Below are 9962 nucleotides of genomic sequence, written 5' to 3' on the forward strand. Positions count from 1 at the left end.
TACTGAGCATGACGTCACACGGTATGGAATGTCCCTTCGGCCAGTTTGGCTGTGCCCCCTCCCAGCTTCTTGTGCACCTCCAGCCTTCTCAGTCGGTAGAGCATGGGAAGCTGAAAAGTCCTTGGCTAGTGTAAGCACTACCTAGCAACAACTAAAACATCGGTGTGTTATCAACATTATTCTCATCCTAAATCCAAAACACAGCACTGTACCAGCTACTAGGAAGGAAATTAACTCTATCCCTGCCGAAACCAGGACAGGGGACTTCTCCAGCCTGAGTGGGGAGAGACTTTAATTAGATGATGACTGTGGTGAAGTATAATGATGGAGTGACTACTAGGGGTTCCTTTAAAAAGGAAAAGAAAAATTAATCCCAGGTCTGATCATTGCTTTCACTGTTTTGTCTTCCATTCCTGAATCCTCCATCACATAAAACAGGTGTGTGGTTATTGATGTTCCCATCACTGAGGTCTAAATAGCTTACCTCCTTTTTCATCTTTTCTGCCTTCCGCTCCATCCTCCAAGAAATTCACTTGTCTCTGTGTTGTTCCATTTTTGCAATCTTTGCATTATCCTTTGTTGTCTATTTGTAATATTGTCCCAGTTTACTGACAGGTCTGTATGCGAAGGCTTTGAGGCTCCATTATGATGTACTTGAGATTTATTGATCGTGGCTGTAATGTAGTGGTATCCATCAGCATTTACTGAGGTCTCAAACATCTCTACTATTTTACACTGGGATCAGTGTAATAGAAGGCATAGATTATGTTGGAAGTGAGATTTTCATTGCTATTGAAAAATTCTGCTTGGAATCTGGCTATCTCCTTTCTCCTTCTGTTCACTGCTTTTCTATTAGCACCCTGGTCCTTCGTCCCATTCCCTCATTTCCTACTTACCTCTGCATGCACTTGCACATAGAGCTCTTAATGGACTTGGGTCCTCTCTATTTCTGCTGTCCTTTTGCCCCACGCTTTTTTTTCCTAGTCTCAATCTTTTCCCCTGCCTGAGTTCTCACAGGTAAAATTTGTTCCCTTACTGGCATTGACAGTGATAGATTAAGGATGGAATTACTTATCTACATCTTGTAATCCAAGCAGAATCACAGTCTGCAGTTAGCAGTCCACAGGGGTTGCTGCTGAATAAATTGGAATACTGGTAGCTGTGCTCACTGAAGCTTCTCTCATCTTGAATACGCGAGAAAGAGAGGGGAAGAGAAACCCTGTGGATTTAAAAAAAATCCAAAACAACAACAGATCATGAGGTCCTTACCCTAGAGAAGTGTTTATTAGGTTAAATCCTGTATTTACCAGCTAAGGAGAAATAGAGCGCTCTTTTTATTCACGCATTTCATTTCTTCCTCAAATAAAGCAAGATTTCTGTGAGTGGGAAGCGCCCCTTTTCTAATGTGAGCAGGATAAATTGCCCTGACAGCCACAGGACCCTGAAATTTGAAGTCACATTCCTTTAGGCAATGGTCGCAAAACAGCAGATAAACTGCACGTGCCCATGTGCAGCTCGCGTTTCATCCGGCTACAGAAGGCAGCGATGGTGGAACTGCAGCTCCAGCAGGAGCGGCAAGGAATCTCAGAAGCAAGGCTTTACAATGAGGATTAAACCAAGGTCATACAGTCTTTTAGATTGATGTACGGGTTGGACTCGATGATCTTAGAGGTCTTTTCCAACCTCAATGATTCTATGATTCTATGATTAATGAGGATTAAACCAAGGTCATACAGTCTTTTAGATTGATGTACGGCGTGTGCTTCAGATCTATTGGGCACTGCGCAGGTCACTTCATTGTCTCCTTCACAACATATACCTGCTAAAAAGTGATTTTTGTGAGGCAGAGTTCACTAATATTCCTAGGACTTGTTTTTATAGTTACTCATGTATAGATGCAAACATTCTGGATATGTTCTGAGTTGAGCAGGTTACAACCTGTAACTTGAATTTGCTGCCTAATAAAAGCTACTGAGGAACTAATGTAGCTTTCCTTGGAGTAAGCAATGTTTCTCAAGAGGGCATTAATGTTGAGGAAAGGAATTAGTAGGTCTTTCTGTAAGAAATCTCTTAAATACAAAGCGTTTCATCAGTTCTTTTTTAAATTTTATGTTGCTAAAAGGAAACAGTATGACAAAACATCAGAAATATCTTGCAAATGGATGAATATTCAGAGTTCGTGCAGCTTTTAAAATCTGTATAGATTCTTACAGAATTGACTGTGAGTGTTTACTGATATGTCTGGAGAGCTTTGAAAACTGCAGGAACGGATGTGTAAATTTTATTGTAGATTTCCGTTCTTTACACTTTCCCCAAGTAGTAGAATAAATAGAAACTTCATCCATTTTCACGGCTACTTCATTTAGCATCCCCCAAAATTGCCTTTTGTCTCTCTTCAGAGTGGGGCTATTAGCAGAGAAGTATGAATTTGCATGCTTTCTATATCACTGTTGATAACGGCATTATAGTTCCAGGTCTTCAGATTTTGCTCTTTTGTGGTAGGGACTGAGACAGAGAGATGAAGGCTTTTTGGCTGAGACTCGGTGCACTGAAATGTAAGATGATTATGAAATGGTTGAATCAGCCAAAGGCTTTGTTGGCAGTTACAACAGCACTTCTGACTGATCTGGCATATCTGTCATTTGTTTCTGATCTACTATGTTGGGAAAGTGGAAGTTAGAAATCAATGGCGGTTGTGGCATCAATGAAAAGCGGTAAATCATTAGATGTAGGGTAGGTACCTCTACAAGGCTGTAAATTTGGTTTGAGTATGCTAATTGTAACTGTTATGTCCTCTCTTCCGATGAATATGGAATGAGGGACAGATTTCTCAAGGATGCATTCAAATCCACAAGGATAAAGATAAGGAGAATTTGGGGGGAATAATTACTCTGCATATGTGTGGAAAAATTCCAGCTTGAATCTTTATTTGTTTGTTCTTGCACACGGAAGCTAGGAAAATTGGAGTCACAATTCAGTGTCAGGTTGCACTGAAAAATGAGAAAGCTAGGAAAAGTGCTGGGTGCAAAGCCTCAATCTTTATTTAGTTTTTAATAATATACCCCAAAGCATTAGATGTGGATAGTTGATCAGGGATCTGGAACTGCGTGCAAAAAGTCTTACTGTTGCATAGATCTCTGCATGGGGGAGTATCTATGACAGGCTGAGGACTTGCTGTGGCCTGGTGTGTGGCCTGAACCTTTCTTAGCTGTGAGTACGCTATTATTGGAGCAATCATTGTCATGCTCTTTTGCACAGAGTCGTGCATAGGGTGATTGGATGCTGGTAATTGACCGCTGAGTATGCTTCTGCATCGTGGGGAAGGGGTTAATCTGTCAGACACAGAATATATGAATATATGACATGTTTAAATGAGCTACCCATAACTCCAGCATGCCAGTCATTATGTCATTATGCTGTCTGCTTAGAAAGCAGCTGCTAGGTTTATACTAATGTTACATCTTACGTTAAAAACTATAAGACTACATTCAAATAATGAGATTTATTAAAAAATAAAAGGTTATGTTTTGGTTTATATTCTGTTTATGTCTTTAGGGTTTGAATGTGCAAGGTTTTCTCTGCAGGCATGACAGATGGAATTTTTTTCCCCTTGCTGAAAACTGAGAGTCAGCCATGTCACTCCAGGACCTGGAGCTTTAATGGAAGAAGGAGAAGAGAAATATTTGAGACTCCTAATTAAATTTTCAAGAATTTACAGCACTCTGTTTTCTATCATCTCCACTCTTCTAACAGGTTAATTTTTAGGCATAAACTTTTCCACCTTATCCACGTCCTTTCTTTTCCAGGTCAATTTATTATAATATATTTGTATTATAATAAAACCTCTTCTGCTCTAAGCTTTTCAAATCCTCCCTCTAATAATCTCCAGTCCTTCCTGCTCTGGATTTCCTTTTCCCCAAGTCCCAGACCCTGAATTTCTGTGTTGTTCACCCTCTGGCCCCTGTCTCGGAGCTCTCTGTCCATGTATTGTTGCGCTCTCCTACTTCAAAAGCAAGGCTCCCCCTCCTGCGTTCCCAGTAGCTGTTCACTCCAGCTACTTCCTTCCCATTCGCTGCTGAGCCTTGCTGGGCAAAGTCTTTGTGACTTTCTTCCTACAGACGTAGGGCCTTGGTTCCTGCTTCTGATGAAGTCTTAACCATCTGGGCTACACAGTGAACTTAGAAAAATTCTGAACAAGAAGGATCCTGAGCTTGTAAAAATAGGATACACACAGGAAAAAAACTGCATGGGAGCCCTTCGTTGTTACGTGCTGCGTGTTTTGTATTCAATAGACTAGCTGAAATTTCAGGTTAGTTTTGACCTATCAGGCCTTTAGTGAGAAATAATTTAAGTTCTATCAGTTATATTCCTTTGGAGCATTAAAAATGAAGATAGATTTGAACACTAGGATCTTCAACAGGCCAAAAAAGATGTAGACTCATTAAATCTATGGGCAAATGCTTCTTAAGACTCCTCTGCTTTGCTAAGAAGGCTGTCACGTGTGAACAAGAAAGTTAATGCATGCAGAGAGGAACAGAAAAACACTGGCTCTAGTAATGGAGATTGTTACGGAACATAATTGAACACTGACTGCAGCAAAGCTAAAAGGAGACTTGCATTACAATCACATAAAATCTTTATTTTTTCCCCTAACCTCTGATTTCAGCTGTCTGACTAAGAGCAGGTGCTGGGCAATAGCTCAATTTCAACAACCCATGGCAGCTGAAAGAGTAGATGCAATTGTGCTGTATCCAGCAAAACTGAAAATTACTTTAAGGGGGGGAATGCAAATGTTTTAAGACAAAAAATCTTCATTCATCTGCAGAAGGAAGCATAAAATTAGCACAGCCGCATAACTCTTATTCCTCTTTATATTAAAGCAGTAATAAGTGCTTGATAATTCGCTATTACCTATATATTTTAGTATCTTTCTAGTGATACGTTTTTTTAAACTGCATTGCATTGTGAAAATACAGGAAGTGGAGTTTGTTAACAATTAAAATGTTAGAATTAAAAAAAGCCTTCCGGGCAATGTTTCCAAAACCTGAAAATGTCTCTGAACCATTTGGCTTTTCAGCAACCCATGGGCCTTCCCTCCAGTAATCAACGGTTAAGCGTTTGACCTCTCGTCCTGCACCTCTTCTGACCTGTCTAGAAGCTCTAGTGGCAAAGTTGGAATTAATAGAGAGCTACCGTGTTCTTACCACCTGAAGGCCTAAGTATCCATTTGTTAATGCCAGTGTTGTACCACTGTAACATCAGTGAAACCAACTGTATTTTTGTACATAAACCATTAATTGCTCAGACTAGCAATTAAAAGAATTAGAATTAAAAACTGTTGTTGCAGTAAGAGTTGGACATTCTGATTCAGGCACTGACAAGATTCTTTCACTTAGATTTTCCTAGGTGGAAGACTGAATGCGTTTATGAAAAAAACATCTTTTCTGGCTGCGTGTCCCATAGGCTTATTAAGTGCTTTCCAGTATTTTTATTTGGATCTTCTGATCCATTTACTGCTGTAACTCATGCAGTCCCTTCTATTTTTCTGGTGGCTGGAGAAGAGACTCCAGTATTTGTATTTATATTATGTCTTCAAAAGTTTATCAACCTTTGTTAAGCTTTGCTACTTTGTTAACCAGAAGAGCACTAACCAGAAATGTACTTCCTCCCTTGTGAAGTAATTATCCCACATTAAGAGATCCTACAGTCTGGGAAAGTTTCGACAACTGATCTCTCATGCAAACAGCTAACCCCCTTTAGAAACATTGGGCTTTGCTGTCTCTTGTTTAGGAGAAAAGTTGTTTTAAATGTTGGAGCTCTAGAGAGTGTTGGGATTTCTAAAGGCTGTATCTCTTTGAAAAAGAGAATCTGCCAAAATACTCTCTCAGAATGAAGGTGCAGCAGCTCAGGTTCAAGCACGTGTCAGCAATGTGAGAGTCCAGGACCTAGAGGAGGTATTTTAATTACTGGCATGTGCTAAAGCCTGTGCTCTTGTGTCTGTGTTACCCATGGTTCCTGGGTGGTGGTAGAACAAGAATGTCAGCACATGCTTTAACCACAGCTGAATTTTGCTGTGTTAATGCATGCCATATAATTTCTCTTTCAGTTGCAATTGATTTATAAATAAAAGAATATATTCTCTATCCACTGACCACTTAAATCTCAATCTGGGATTTTAGAGTCAAATGAAGTTCTTCTGTGCTTTATGCTCATTAATAAAAATTTTGTGGGCTAATTTGTGTCTTCAATGAATCTTGTATAAATTCATAATCTTTGATGTTATTTTGTTGAGGCAGAACTTGTTGCAAATATTGTGCAATGCCACAGTTTTTAATTCCATAACAATATTAACTCGGTTTTGGACAGACTATTGTTAATGTTTAGATACTATAGCACAGACGCTTTCATAAAACTATGTGTGTGTTGCTGGAAAGGGGAACAAGAAGTGCATTTCCAGTCTTCGAAAGTATTTAGAAACTAGGGAAAAGTGTCCTTACTTCCCCCCCAAAGATTCAAAATCAGAAAAGGCAAAAGAAGCACACAAGCAAGTTTTGCTTTGATGACGTGAACGAAGAGTGGAAGCAATCATAAGACATTAGGCAGTGTTGAGCTCAGGACTGGTGGATAGACTGCAAATATAAATCCTAGCTCAGCTTCTGCAAAGTGAACAGGTGTTACGGCCTCCAGTCCATTGATTCCCAAAATAAGACGTGGAAAATTGCTGATCCATGAAACTCCATGGACCCTCAAAGCATAAACAATTATGAATTTGTTGGTTAAGAGTTTGGTAATGGTAAATGGTAGTCTGAGAAATTTTAAGAGTTGGTGATAGTCTGTTGGTACAAACCCTTTTCGTTAAATGCTAATGTCATTTGTCAGGAAATTATGGTTTGTCTATGACTTGAGGATTTGGTGGTTCTTCCATTCGAGTTGTAGCTGAGAGCGAGCTGTATTTCTTTCCTGGCACTGTATAATACCAATGTGAACAAGTAGTGTCTTTTTATTTGTATGTGTAAACATAATTTACATATCTTAAATCATCCAGTTGTGTCTCGTTACAAACCATTGGCTATGAATCTAAAGAAAGGATGTGTACTCATTATTTAAAATTTTGTCTTCAACATGATGGCTGGAGTTGGGTTTTTTGGTAACTTCTACTGTACTACAACAGGGGAGAAAATTATGGAACACTTACTGTTCAGGACAAAGAAGAAGATGTAAGATTCCAATTAAGAAATTTAAGGTAAATGTTTCTTGGAGAAACTTCATTTTGCTCCTTTGCTTATGCATGTGAAAATTAAAACATCTTTCTTCGTGAAATAGTACATTGCAGGGTAATGTGGCGTTTTTTTATTTCTCAAGCGTACTGTAATCCACACTCTGCTGAAAGCCTGATTAAATTTTGTAGTAAATTCTGCTTTCTTCAGTCTTTACAGTGGTTTCTGTGACAGTCTTAAAGACATTAAAATGAGATTGATATACATTGTATGTATAAAGTTTTATTTTATATTTTATTGTAACTTAAAATTTTGCATTTGTGTGCTGCATTTTGAGCCATGACTAGATAACTTCCACCTAACAGGAAAATTCTGAGAATTTTTGTTAATGGGAAATGGAACAATTCAAGATTTGGGGAAGGTACGGAAGGAATTTGGGTGGGAAAAGTAGGAATCTAAGATAAACATTGAAGAGCCAGCAGTGAAAAAAAGTAATAGTTTGGTGATAATTGATAAAACAGTCATTTTAGGTTTGGGCAGAGTTTTATTTATATTACACACGTGTTTGAATTTTTCTTTTTTGCTTCAGTGAGAGAGGCATGAAATACTGAAATTTGAACTTTGAATTTAGAAGACAGTTAGGAAAAAAAGTGGTTTGAAACAGATTTTATGAGAATTCTGATTACATAGGTTCTGAGTATGCCAGTTGCATATTTGAATAAACTGACCAAATGCATGTTTAGAATATCAGGTACTGTCACCATGAAAAGTAAAGACGGTGTTTTAGAGGTCTCTCTACCCACTGTAAGTGGTATCCATATTGTAACTTTTTCAGTTTGAAAGTAAAAAGATATTTCTTTTCATCTTATCCGTTACTGTATAGCTGAAAAATTTCAGGCCAAATCAAGCACTCGGCATTGCTTGTTCGGGAGTGATTGAGGAATAATGTGAAGAAAGACTGGTATAGGAATCATTGGGGTCTTCAGACTTTTATGCCAGTAAAATATCCCCATTAATGTTGCTGTAACTTACTTAATTTCACATAATGTACTATAAATATTTTTTTAGACTCATTAATGGCTGAGTTTATTTGCTATTTGTTCTATTGTGCTATTTTTTGGTAAAGCCCTGCATAAAATTTCAGCTTTCATGCCGTCCAATGAAGCATGAAAATATAAATGCTTGCAGGTTCAAAGAATAGAAATACACTGTAAAGGGCTTTGTTTATATAGCGATTTTTATGTCCATTCTCTGATTCCATGGATCTTTATTCATGATACTTCAATAGCTGGGTTCCCAAGACGTTTTCTGTAGCCCTGTATACTCTTGTAATTACGCCTTATTGCCACTTGAGGTCAGCAGCTGCCGAGGAAAAGAAGTACATAAACTGTCTTGCTTCATTGCAATCCGTTTTCATTTGCTTTATTTAGACTACTTAAAAATCAATACATTCTTCAGATCCATATATACATTGTGCAAAGCCGTTTCTTTTGAACGCATAGCAGCTTTAGCAAAAAGTCTTCCTTGCAAGTTACTACAGAGTGAAAATCTAGAAAGGCTTTAGGGAGTGTTTATTGGCTTCCCGAGTAGCATTGGGTAATCGCTGTGGCAGAGAATGGTGCTCTGCACAATGTGACGGTGACAGGGTTTTAGCCTTATCTTTTCGTTCATGCTGAATTAGTGATAATAAATCTGAATGGAATAAGGTATTATTACTGCAGGGAATAGTTTGGGATCCAGAAATGGCAAATATCCTTCCTTTTTATTGCAGTAGTAACCAATGTTCTGTCAAGATGTGGGGAAGATGTTGCCTAAAAGTGATTTCCCCCCGCCCCCGCCTTTAATCTTTGCTTTAAAAAAAAAAAAAAAAGGTAAAAAACATGAGCTTGGTGCCAAAGTTACTGAACAGGATTTGGGAAACAAGAGTTTAGCTCTTGGCTCTGTCATAGGCTTACTGTTGGCTAGTCATTTCCTTAGCTTGAGTCTCAGTTTCCTATACGTAACTCAAGGAAAGATATTCACTTCTCTGGTAAAGTTTTAGAAGAAATGTTTTGCGATGGGATTTTTTTGATACACTATTTCAACAGTGGGAGTGTCAACAGTAGCATAACACCTGAATCTTGGTGTTCCCTTTCCTGAAATTCATACTGTTGTTTCTTGTGAGTATTCTGTTCTTCCTGTCCTAGATAGTCGCGTAACATTGCTAGTAAACATGCCCTGTGTTTCAGAAGTCACCGCTTTTTAATAGTTTACGAAGTTATCCCCATGCATGATTGGCACCAACTGATATTCCTGTCAAACCTTTTATCCAAAAATCCCCCTGCACCAGGCAAATTTAACAAATGATACAGACAAGGATTGATTTACTGATCACCAAAACGCAGCAGGGGAGATGTAGGTTAAATATTAGGAAATACTTTTTAGCTGTAACACCGATTAAGTCCAAAGAACAAACTTCCAAATGAAGTTGGGTAATTGCCATCACTAGAGATTTTCCAGGCTATGAATATGCCTCCATTTAGCAGGGATGGCTTAAAAACAACGCAGTCAGTTTTGCCACAGTTCAGAACTTGGACTGGATGACTCATTATATGCATGTTTTATCCCAAATAATTTTTAAAATTTCTTCCCACTTTACCCTAGCTAGGGATAAAGCAACAGGGATGTCAGCAAAAGAGTAAAAATTTTCTCTCGGCATGAGAGAAGCCTACATGAAGTAAGAAACAAGTTATAGTGAGAGAGAAC

Source organism: Aptenodytes forsteri, unplaced genomic scaffold (genome assembly GCF_000699145.1).
Source record: "Aptenodytes forsteri isolate BGI_AS27 unplaced genomic scaffold, ASM69914v1 Scaffold284, whole genome shotgun sequence".
In the NCBI taxonomy this organism is placed as follows: domain Eukaryota; kingdom Metazoa; phylum Chordata; class Aves; order Sphenisciformes; family Spheniscidae; genus Aptenodytes; species Aptenodytes forsteri.